The sequence below is a fragment of the Dasypus novemcinctus genome, chromosome 1 (assembly GCF_030445035.2).
Source record: "Dasypus novemcinctus isolate mDasNov1 chromosome 1, mDasNov1.1.hap2, whole genome shotgun sequence".
NCBI lineage: Eukaryota > Metazoa > Chordata > Mammalia > Cingulata > Dasypodidae > Dasypus > Dasypus novemcinctus.
The window spans coordinates 18,658,244-18,671,130 of record NC_080673.1 but is presented as its reverse complement, the minus strand read 5'-3'; the positions used below and the strand labels follow the sequence as shown (position 1 = coordinate 18,671,130).

At 39.9% G+C, this 12,887-nt stretch overlaps 1 pseudogene; it reads left to right on the top strand.

The window, feature by feature from the left end:
* Window positions 1–603: 603 nt before the first annotated feature.
* Window positions 604–11,997, top strand: LOC105745778 (jerky protein homolog; annotated as a pseudogene).
* The last annotated feature ends 890 nt before the right edge of the window (window positions 11,998–12,887 follow it).

Below are 12,887 nucleotides of genomic sequence, written 5' to 3'. Positions count from 1 at the left end.
TTTACCCCAAATAAATACTCTATAAAAGCCAACAGATTTCGGGTACTTTGCATCAGCACCCCTTTGGCTGACTAATAGAGACTACTGAAATCAGACCCAGCAAAGAAGACTCAACCTGAGTCATGCCTCACTGACATAGTCCTAAAACAATTTTATCAAATAATCTAATCAAAGCCCCTCAGCTGAATTTAATGCAATCAAATGATATCACACCCAAAGGAATATATTCTTTTACAAACATAATCTTTCTTTATTTTTTAATCTTTATTTTTTTATAAAGCAACCTCAAACTGCCACACAAAATGATTGTGGTTTATTTCTATGTATGGTATAAGATGTTAGTTTCCAAAAATAGTGCTGTGTTATAAAAATGAATTTATTAACATACACAGAATATGTCTTCACTGAATAACAGATAATTTGGTTCAGAAATATTGGTCTGAGAAAACAAAATTAATTTATATTATTGGTAAGGAATCTTTTCTTTTTCTTTTTTAAATTTAAGAGTGTGGGCATAAAAAGGAGTATGTGGCCAGGTGTCAGGAGAGATTAGGGTAGATGAAATAAAGAGTGTGGGCCTGCGGAGGGGAAAACAAAGTGGAAATGTGGGTGGAAGCCAAAGTTGATGTCATTAGAATGCTGAGCAAGGTACTTGGAATGTGTCCTTTGATCAAGAGACTTCGAACTTACTTGCCAAAGGTGGGCCTTTTGGATTTGGATTCTGCCCCGGTAGGCCAGGTGGGACAGGTCTCCGAGGCTCTTAGACAAAGTTCCCTAGCTGATTCTGATGGACTTAGAGGGTGAGCTTAAGAAAGTATTTTTTAAATGGGTGAATCTACAAACATTTTTTTCAAATGTTGCAGCAAATTACCTTATATCCCATGGACTTAAATATACCTTGAAGTCTGGCATTTCTAAAATGTTCTTACAGCTGGAAAAGAAAATCATACCTAACTAGTAGATTTAGAAATAATCCATGTAGCGAAAAGAACAAGATTTTTATTATTTTCCTTAGTAGAGCACACATTTCCCAGAGCCTCAGTTTAATTATCCCTAAATTAAAAGTAATTATATCACTTTTATAATTACCGATGTTACGGTTTCTCAACCTCAGCACTATTGGCATTTTGGACAGGATAGTTCTTTGTTGGAGAAGGAGTTCTTTGCATCGTAGGATGTTTAGCAACATCCCCATCCTCTACCCCTATATACCAGTAGCAAGCTTCCCCTTCCCAAGTTGTGACAAAACTATCTCCAGAAATTGCTGAATGTTTCCTTTGGAAGCGAAATCACTTGGTTGAGTACCACTGATCTTGCTGTATGGCAGAAGCAAATGTTTGCATCTGATGATTAAGGCAATGTTTGCAAATGAAGTCATACCCCTGTGACAGCTAAATATCAGCTCCATTGAAGTTTAAAAAAGAAATAAAATTATTCTTTCATAGCCAATAAGAAAGCCTAAAATTTTGGGGACGATTTCCGGAGAGTATTATTTTGACAGAGTTTTAAGGTCTTGACCAAATTTTTCAGAGGGCTTTAGGCATTAATGGGCATAGAGAGGAGAACAATACATCATCCTCTCCCTACAACCCACTTTATTTGGTAGAGAGGTCTCCAATGTAGTAATTTTAAGTAAAGTAAAGGAAAAAAGACACATAAGAGGAAAAAACCACAAGAGAAGCACTCTAGAGATCTAACAATTTCCTTCCTTTCCAGGCAATAAAACAGAAGAATTAAAGAGGCCAACTAGCAAGAAGGATGGAGGTTGTTGCAGTTAAATTGAATCAGGTAAACAAAAGCCATTCTATTTATTGTAGCTATAAGGACTTTAATATAGGAAATAAGGGGCTCACACACCCTTTCAAAGTGCTTGTGGAGCAGAGGAGATGGAAGCTGTCAACAACGGTATCAGTATCAGTCAGAAATATTAAAGCAGATGGTTCTCAAGAGCAATCTGAGGAGCCCCTAAAATTCCCACATCTGTTCTTACATCTGTGTGCACCTGCCTCAGATGCCCAGAGGATAGTAGCCTTTCTGAAGTCTGCAGACTTCCAAATCTCAAGGGTATGGCTCTCATTAGCAAACTCTGACCAGAAATCTTAGGGGGGGAGAGTACACAGGTAATTCAATCACCAGCTTCTCTTATGCATTTCATGAAGAACATAGAAGAGTGATGAGATTCAACAACAGACAATCAATTGCACCCTATCCAACCATTTTGTGTGTGTGTGTTTTTGTTTGTTTGTTTTTTTGGAGATACCAGAGATTGAACCTAGGACCTCGTACATGGGAAGCAAGCAATCAAGGACTGAGCTACATCTGCTCCCCTTCACCTTTTCTTAATTCAGCATTCATACATGCCACTTTTACAAATATTTAATTTTTTAATTAAGAGAGTAGTATCATGCTTCAGCCTAAAGGAAAATAGCTAATCCTTATACTGAGAAGACATTCTCAGCCTCCCACTTGTTGCACTCAGATGGCACCTTAACTGGACCTTCAATAGGTTGTTCCACCATTCTCTTATGCTGGGTGATTTGGAGTGAGGAGACGTTATTAAGATTAGCAAATTTGTGGGCATGAGTCCATTACCATATTTCTTCACCATAAAATGAGTTTCTTGATCAGAAATGGTGCATTTTGGAAAACAAGCATGATGAATAAAATGTTTTTTAAACACCTTAATGGTGGGTAGGGAGGAAAATTCATAATTAGAAAGGTATTTATACCAGTGAGGATAAACTGCAGTCATGTTTTTAATGCACTTTAAAAAAAATACTTAGATTACATAAATATTAAAAACAGAGGATTTTCAGTGAACTCTCCCTAGCCCTCCTACATTTTCCCACATTAACAACATCCTTCATTAGTGTGGTACATTTGTTACCATTGAGGAACACATTTTGGAGCATTGCCACTAAGTGTGGATTATAGTTTACATTGGAGTTTACACTCTCTCCCATACATTTTTGTAGTTATTACAAGATATATAATGCCCTGTACCTGTCATTGCAATGTCATTCAGGACAATTCCCAAGTCTTGAAAATGCTCCCAAATAACATCTATTTTTCCCTCTCACTCCCCTTAGAACCTCCAGTGGCCACTGCCTCCACATTAATGATAAAAGCTCTTTCGTTGCTATAATCTCAATAAGTCTATAGTAGAATAATAGTAAGTCTACTCTAGTCTATTGCTCATTTCCAATCCTGAGTATTCTGGGAAGGTGATACCCTCTACATCTCTAATTGAGAGGGGGCTTAGATCGCATGGGGAAGATGAATGGGACTACCTTGCTTGCAGTTGCAGACTCTCTCTGTTTCTTAAGATGGTCATTGTCCATCATCATCTCTTTGTTAGTTGTCCTGGGTGAGGCAAATGAACTGGAGAATAGGTGCCACAAACCTGTTGAGTTTCAGGGATCAACTGGTACATGGACAGGCCAGAGATTTAAGTCTCTTGGCTATACACCTATCAACTCTAATACTAACTATAGTTTCAAATAGAAGGGGCAGAAGAGCCATGTGTAAGGAAATCACAACTGAGTCCAACTTTATCATACTGGGAAGCATAAATTCCAAAGTAGGGCTCACTGACAAAGTGCCAAACTCATGAGCTGTCTGCCTTGCCTATAGTGTTCAGAAGTCTCTGGAGTCCTCAAGGTCTCTGCTATTTGAGGCAAAAATTACTTTGGCAGTCAATGAGATCCTGCTGATTGCCTAATAAGCCTAACCTCTGGAAAGACCTCCTGACTCACTTTCAAGTCTCTTAGCTATGTAAACTCATTTGTCTTTACCCTTTCTGCCTTTTGATCAAAGTTTTTCCCAGTTGCATTGCTAGTTGGTGCTTGGTAGTAATTCCTCAGTGCAAGGGAGGCTCCTTCCTGGGAGTCGAGTTCCAAACTGGGGTGGGGGAAGGTAATGCATTTATAAGCTGAGTTTGGCTTAGAAAGAGGCCACATTTGAGGAACAAAGAGGTTCTCGGGAGGTAACTTGTAGACACCCTAAAATACTGGGATAAGTTTCAATTTCAAAAATAAAGGTTCTTAGGTACAGTCATCAATATCAAGGGCCTGTCAATGGACCATTCTTTCTTCACTAGTCACTGCCCCCGTACTCAGGGGACTTTTCTTGTCCATTACAGAATGTGGCAGAGCTCCCCAGGCCGGGAATTGGATATTCTTTTGGTTATCATATGAATCTCCACCCACCCTGATAATGCCTCATGAATGCTTGAACCCATTCATGTGCCTTATAGGTATGCCCCAGGTGAACCTCCTCCCATGCATCCCCATCACTGACACCCCTCACCAATGACTTCCACTTCTGTACTGCTGCCATTTTATTATTAATAGTTCCAATTTAATAAACTTCCCATGGTTGACTGTTGTGTGCCCTGGGATATGCTGTCCAATTGGGGGGGTCATCTTGTCCACAAGATTATTAAGGGCTTCCTTTGCAGATGTTCACACTTGGAGATTATTCACTGGGGACACCAATATCCTTGGATGTCCATTTCTAAAGGTCTATCAAAATGCTTCATCCTCAGACCTACTTGTGGAAAAATTTTCAGTTGTGTCACGACAATTCAAACAGTGAACCAGTGTAGAACTTCACTTGAGCCATTTTGCCTTAAAGGAAAAACTAAACAAGCAGGTGCATTTCTCAAAGTTCTACACAGTAAAAGGATTTCCCTTCCTCTTTGTCCATCGAGAGCACCAAGATGGGGTTGTGGTATTGCCACTGATTTCTTTCATGTAATGCCACTATATTAGCCAGAACTGTATTTAAATAAGCTCTTGGCAAATATGTTGCATTTGTCTTCTTCCTTTCGAGTTTCATCTTTTCATTTTCTTATTTGTATCTCTTAATGAATAGAGGTTCTTTATTTTAGAATAGTCTAGTTTATAAACTCATCTTTTATTTTCCTTTACAGTAAAAGGCTTTATGTTTTAAGTGAATTCTGCTTAAGAATCTTTGTGAACCCTGAGATCATAAAGATATTTTCCTATTTTTATTTAAAACATTTTTTGAAGTCTTTACTTCTAGTAATCAAGTCTATGTTGGTTGGGTGAGTCTTTCAAAGGAAGTATAAAACCAGACAAGTTATTTAAAATAACCATTTCAGTACACTAAAATCAAGCAAGGGTGACAAGAAGTTGAGAAGTATTTACACAGGAAAAACTGCCAGTAGAAAATTTGTGGTTTTCTTGCCCAAATCGTTTCCCATTTTGCTACCTCACTCAGTCCCAGCTCAAACTACGAAATCCTGCCATTTCACTGGAGAGTAAATACTCATTTTGGGAAGATTGGTAGAGCAGCTAAAAATGTACAGGCCAATTTTGGAAGTGACAGGATTGTAGATAAACTAAGTGAATGAACTCTCATTGTTACCTGCTAACATACACACACAGGAGACCCCAGGGAACCTAATGAAAATTGGAAACCTGAGGACATTTGCAAACTTTCTGGACCACTGAATGCGACTCTCAGCCCACACTAAACTCAGGGGACAAAGCATGGAAGTCTTATTGGCTTAAAATGTCTTAGCATAACTGCTGCCCAAATCACTGACTGATTGCTAAATTACAGAAGCACAGGGGGAATTCCTTGGGGTGGTAGGCTTAAACAAAGCAAAATTGAACAAAGCAGAGATATCAGTGGTGGTATAATGCGAGGAAACAGACTTCATATTTGGAGTTCAGATAAGATTACTGCTTACTAAAACACAAAACCAAAAATACTCAAGAACAAAAAGGAATCCAGATCTGCTATAAGACAAGGATGCCTATCCTAAGCAATAATATTTAAAAATTTTATAGGAACTCTTAGGTAGTGCAGGTAGGCAAAAAGAGAAGAGATATAATTGGAAAAGAAAAAGAAAAATACTGTTTGTAGATGACACAATTGTGCAAGTAGTTGATCCTAAGGAATATATAAGATAGCTATTAAAATTTACGTGACTTTAGCAAGGTATATAATACAAGGTCGATACACAGAAAATCAATTGGGTCTATCTTTAATTATAAACTAAAAATCCAATAACAATTTTTAAGTTCCATTCATAATAGCAAAAAAAAATAAAATAAAATATTTAGAAATAAATTTGACAAAAGAAATCCAAAACTTAAAATGAAAACTACAAATCATTGCAGAGAGATATTGTACAAAGAAAACAAAATAGATCAATGAGAAACTAATCAGACAGATTATGTACAAGGAATGGGTGGGATGGGGTAGAAAAAGTAGAAAAATAGAAATGGGATAATACGCAAGAGCAGGTAGTGGCACTTCATGGATTGCAACATTTCGTGTGACTCTACCTCTTAGAACAATGCATTATGTCATATACCCCAAAATAAATAAATAGTGAAAATCAATTAGGATGTGGGGGACCCCAAGATAGAATGTAAACTGTGACACATAAACCTAACTGTCTTACAAATGAATGACATAACCACACTCGAGGGGTTGAGAATGAACAGAGCTAACCTAAGTGGTGCTGGAAAACAATATTTGACTTTGAACTGTAGGGCCAAAAACAAATGTAAAGTAAATACATATATACTCTACCTCATAAATTTCATTCTCATTGGAGTATGGGTTAGCAATTATGAATCCTCTTTATGCGTACATTTAGCATTGAATAAGCAAGAAAATGTATTGTGGATAGTGAGAGCCCTAGATTTCTCACTGTAAAGAAAGAAATGGCAATATAGAAGACTAGAATGAACCCTGAGTGTTGCAATGTAAATGAAGATATTGGGTATGAACATATGTTTTTTACCTAGTATATACATGCATATAAATTTATATTACATATACACACATATATTATAGTTGGATATATATATATATGTTTATATATACATTTGGGAGGACAAAGAGATAAAATAGGTATCTGTATGTGTGTAATTATATAGACATAAACTTCCTAATTGTCTCGATTGAGGCTGGAAACAATTTCATCCGAGAAGCAATGAATAAATGTGGCACTCAGGTTGGATTTCTAAGCATCATTATCTAATAAAAGGAGTGAGGGCTCCTTGAAGAAATGCATAATTTTAGTACTAAAGCAGGAAAAGCACAAGATGAACCTAGAATATCTTGTGGTGCCAAAGTAAGGAAGTGCTAAAAAAAAAAGAAAAAATGATGGAGACATACTGAAAAGATTCAGAACCTAACTTGAAAGAGATCCAAATAGCCAAAAATAGAATAATATTAGTAAAAAAAAAGTATTAGATTAATATCTATAAAATAAAACAATTATCATTGAATTCATACTGATGTCTTTAATCTTGCCCCCACAAACCCAGTTGTGAATTGAACCTTTGAAGTTGTTGCTAGCTAAGTGGTGCTCAAACCAATATGCCTTAAACCAATATGGCCAAATTCTTGCTAGCAAAGAAAATTGATCCCATGGAGAGGACACAGGGAGCAGCCAGAATCTGCAAGTCATCGGAAAGTGGAAGAAAAAGGACGCTGCCCTGTACACTGCCACGTGACAGAAAAACCAAGGAATTCCAAAGAAGACTGGTAGCAGGGAGATACCAACCCAGTAGGAAGCAGGACTTCCAGCCTCTGAAACCATGAGGCAATCAATTCCTGTTCTTAAGTCAACCGGTTTTATGGTATTGTTGCAGCAGCTAGGAAAATAAAACACTGATTAGATAGATAGACAGTAGATGAAAATAAATAAATGGGAGGAGGAGAATAACACTTCCCTTCAGTAGAGTTCTAATTATTAAATCTAGAAGCAATGAATGCAATAGAAAATCACCACCAGGCAAATACCTCACTAATAAATGTTACAGGTAAGATCTATTGATGACTGTAAAATTAGCAGGAAAAAGCATAATGAGAATCAGATTATTTGCTTAACTCAAAGTACCTCCCATAAGATGCTTGCCAACTAAATGCTTTTATATACCTTTACAATACAGAAAATTAGCAGACACTACCTTTGCCAATTAATCAAGATGACAAGGTATATACACATCATGTACTCCCTGATAGGAAGCTGTGAGAAAAGGTTGAAACCACTTTGTGGCATTTCTGCAAAAAAAAAATTGAATAACTATAATCTGACTAAAAGAAATTATCAGACCACCCCAAACTGAACACCCAGGTATTCTAGAACTACCTTCTGCAGACGTTGTATTCCCCATTAAATTACCTTGATTATTGCTGAAAATTAACTGTCTACATATGTGTGTGGATCTCTATCTGGACTTTGTTCTGTTCCTTAGATGTCTATGTCTGCTCAGATGTCAATACCACACTGTCTTGATTACTGTAGTTTTTAAATCAGTCTTGATATCAGTCAATTTAAGGGCTCAATATTTCAAAATTGTATTATTTTTCTAAATCCTTTGGGCTTCCATTAACTATAGAGATTTTCTATTACCCTCATTATTTCTACATTTAATAATTGGAACTCTACTTTAAGGATGGGTTGTTATTACTCCCCATTTATTTATTTATTTATTGTCTTAGTCAACATGAAATTGAAGATTCAGCTTGTCAGTTTATATAGGAACTCCATATGGAAATATGCTTGTAATTGCATTGAATCTATAGATCAATCTGAGTGATTATCTTAAAATCATATCTTAAAATCATTAAAGGTATATTTCCCCTTTTCTTGTTCTTTAATTTCTCTTCACAAAATTTTGTTTTCAGTGTTGAGGTCTTGAAAATATTTTCTTAAATAAATATATCACCATTTTCATGTTACTGTAAATGGTGATTTTTTTTCATCTAAAAATTGTATTGAAGTATATCTTTTATACATGATCACACATAATACATGTATAAGAAAAGTTGTGAATTTTCAAAACAAACATGCATAACATCCTACAGGGCTCCCATATATCACCCCACCACCAATACATTGTGTAAATAGTGATTTTAAATTTCATTTTCAGATTGCTACTAGTATGTAGAAAAACAATTGATTTTTGTATATTGGTCTTAAATCCAGAAACTTTGTCAGATCATTAATAGTTAAAGTGAGTTTTTGAATGCCATTTGGATCACAGTTGCATCTGCTTCTTATACTCATAGCCGATATGATGGTTAACATTCTCAGCTCCCAGCAAGCCCCATATTCTAGCAGGAGTTTGCCTTGTGCGATACAGTGTTGCTTTTATTCCAAGGGAAGGGCATTGAGCATCTCCTCCCACTTTCCAGTTCTCTGTCACTTTGATCTAATGGAGTATCCTCAAAACTAAGTCCCCTAGCATTCTCTGCTAAGAGATCTCTTTCTGCTTCTGTCCTAAAAGAACTCTTTTTTATTAGATAGAGTATGCTATTATAATATGAACTCAATGTGCCTGATGACTAAAATAGGGGTTGAAGCAACAGTTTATCTGTTTACTGTTTTCAGGACAATGCCTGAAATTGTCCTGAAAGAAAGATGGCGGTCAGTTTTCTATGTGATTCAGACCAAGCAGGAGAGTTTTATTTATGTCTTAGAAAGTGTAGGTCATGAGGCAGATTTCAAAACATTTCTGTTTTTCTACTCAGCCAACTGCTTTTATAATTATCAGATATTCCTCCTGAATTCTGATAAGATATTTTATTAGAATTTTATCTTTCCATTATGTTGTGAGTCTTGTCTTCATGTATTAATTATCTTTATGTATGTGTTTGTGTGTGTGTTTTACTGAGAGGGTGATAGAACCTCCACCAAGATTGCTAGTCAAAGGACATTTTAAGCAAGAATTTCTGTCTCGTAATTAGTGACATGAGCTGTATTTTAGTTATCTTCGTACATCTCTTAAATCACTTTTATGGGAAAAATATAAGTAAGCAAATAAAATTAAATTGCAGTATATAAATTTTGTCCATTAAATGAAAGCAATAATGTTTAATTTTTATTTTACTGGAAACTTGGCACATATATTTTCATATAAAATTTTAAAACAGAGGTTTATTGGTCAGTAAATATAATATATATAAAAAACATAAGGCACTTGAAAAAATACTCTATAAAATAGAATAAAATGATACTATTGCTGTTATATAATATTTCAGTTATTTATGTATTAAAGACATTTTTATATACTAGTCTGGGAACCTAAGCATTTTTTAATAGTTTTTAGGAAGAATTTTCTTTTCTCCTTACCAGTAGCGCATGCAAGAAGTACATTTCCTTTCCACAGACCCACTGATATAAAGAAAATATCAATGTCTGTGCTGCCACTATTATGGTTCTTAGATAAGGAGAGATTTCTTCTTAGCAGTTCTTTAATCTAAAAAGGTCCATTCATGAATTAATACTTGGAGTTCTCAGTGATCTTTACATAGGTTGTATTATTTGGGGGCTGACACTTCCAGCCAGCCCCATGGCTCGGGGTCCAGAGCTTCCAAAAGCCCTGCCTGTGAGAGACACCGTGGGCACTGGTGAGCCACCCACAGCTGAGACAGGAAAGCCTCCACCACCGCAAACCAGCTGAGACCTTCCATTGTCTGGTCAGTTCTGAGGGGAGAAGCTGCAGGTGAAGTCGGGGAGAGCTGCCACCATCGTCCCTTAGAGGTGACAGAGGTCCAGAGTGCAGTGAAGTCTAAGGGAGACCTGATGCCGTCCCTTCCTCAGCAGAGGAGCCAGGCACATCGCTGGAGCGCGGAAGACAAGAAAAGCTGGGCCGAAAAGGTTCTGGGTGACGTAGGAGGGACAGAAGAGTGAATTGGGGCTTATGGTGGCCCAGGCATTGCAGGGTGGGTGGGCAGAGTGGAGAGGGAAACTGAGGCAAGGAAGGGGAGGGCAGAAGTATAGGGGAAGGAGAGACAGGAGGCCCTCCCAGCACTGGGCGGTGGGACAAGCCGGCGCCCCGTGGCTGCCCTGCAGCCTGAGCAGAAGAGCAGCGCAGAGAAGTGGTCAAGACTGGCGCTGGGTCTTAAGGAGAAGATGGACATCTGCACTCGCCTGGAGCAAGGGGACAGCAGGCAGGCGTTGCTGATGCATGAGAGCAGTGTCTCGGCCTGCCCACCCCTTACCACATCAGGGCCCACAAGCCCAGCTCCTCCGTTCTTTACCAGCTCCCACTCCAACCAGGTCCTGGAGCTCTACTACCTCAGCCTCATCATCACGTAGGAGCTGTTCCTGGCAAGGCTCTCGGAGGGCGTCCCAGTCTTAGTTTCCCCCATCCCCATCCTCAACCAGCAGGCGAAAGACTTCTACTCAGCAGCTGACGGGGCCCTGCGTGTTCTCTGGGGAGGTGTCTGTGGCGCTTTACGACAAGACACAGCATTAAGAAACTGGATGCCTGCAGTGAGAAGCAGGTGACTGACCACCAAGCAGGAAGTTCTGCAGGAATTTTAGCAGCTTGATGGCTGAGCTTGGTCAGTTTCCTGCTCTACATTGCTCACAAGATGGCCCTCTTCTGGCGGTGCTTACAACCCCACCCCAGAAGCAAGTGAGACCGTGTGGGGCCCCAAACAAAAGGACAGGCTGACAATTCAAAGACTCCGATAAAATCAGACCTTTGGTGATTGGGAAATGTGGTGGTCCCAGGACAAAGGCCTTAGGCAATTGCCTGTTGTCTCTAAGGCACAAGGCAAAGCCTAGGTGGACAAGGACACTTTTTTTTCTGATTGGTTTCATCACAGTTTTGTTCTCTCCGTGAAAGCACATCAGAGCAGTAGGTTTACCTGAAGGCAGCAAAGCCATTCTGTTGCTGGACAACTAGCCCGCTCACCCACAGGAATCTGAGTTGGTCTCTGACAACATTTTTACTGTCTTGGTACCTGCTAATGTCACCTCGTTAATTCAGCCCATGGACCTGGGTACTAGAAGAGATTTCATCAGGAATTTCACCAAGCCGGCCGTCACCCTGCAGGATGTCCACTCCCCTTACAGCATTAAGGGGCCCACAGTTAACGTGGCCTGTGCTCGGAATGCAGTGGCCAGAGAAGTCTTAAGGGTGGAGGAAATTGTGGCCTGCTATCATGTTCGCAGAAGGTTCTTCCGAGGAAGAAGAAACAGAAAATGTGTAAGAACTAAGCCTCAAAAAAAAAAAAAAGACGTTTGCACACAGTATCGAGCTGGTGAAAGACTTACTAACAATGAGGTCAAGGAGCGAGTGGAAGCTGCAAAGATCAGGGTGTCGCCAGGAGATGCTGCTAGAAACACTTGCAGCTATTTGGAGCAGAGACGGTAGGGACAGTCGGCAGGGGCCGTGGTGGGACAGGTGCAAGGCGGTCTGGGAGAAAGTCCGCTGCTTCCTTGGACAAATTCTTGAGTTTGGCCGAGAGGCAGCCTGGCTTCACTGCGCAGGAGTTTGGGCAAGTGCGCGCTCTCCACGCGGTCTGTGTGAGACAGAGGCTCATGAGGAGTAAGCGTGGTGGTGTTCCCGGGGCCACCGTCCCAACGGAAAAGCCCCAGGAGTGTCCAGGGAGTGCACGGCCTCCCGGGGCCGCGACGCGGGCAGCAGCGCGCAGCTACCACCCCTGCTTGGGCAAGGGACCCGGCTGCGGTGTCCAGCTGAGGTCTCACCCCGGGAGCCCTGTGGAGCTCAGACAGGCCCACCTCCCACCTGTTCCCACAACTGAGGTTCTACTATATTACCTGTCCCGGTGTGTGTGTGAGCGGCAAGGTATGTTCTGAAGAGTCTCATCCCAACCCAAAACATAACCAAACTTCTTCCTGGCTGGAGCCCAGGCCTGGGCAGGGCAGATTCTGGCCGCTCATGTCAGGGGTGTCTCTCTGTCCCAGAGGGGAAAATCTGACTTGTCAGACTGAAGGGCATCTGGACCTGCCTTGTTTCCAAGGCCACTCTCCCACCCCACACCGGGGAAGAGGTGGTATCTGTGTTAGGTAAATCCCTGAGTCCCGGCAGGCAGGTGCTGAGGGTTGGGACCCACTCAGCGCACGACCCCAATTGGCA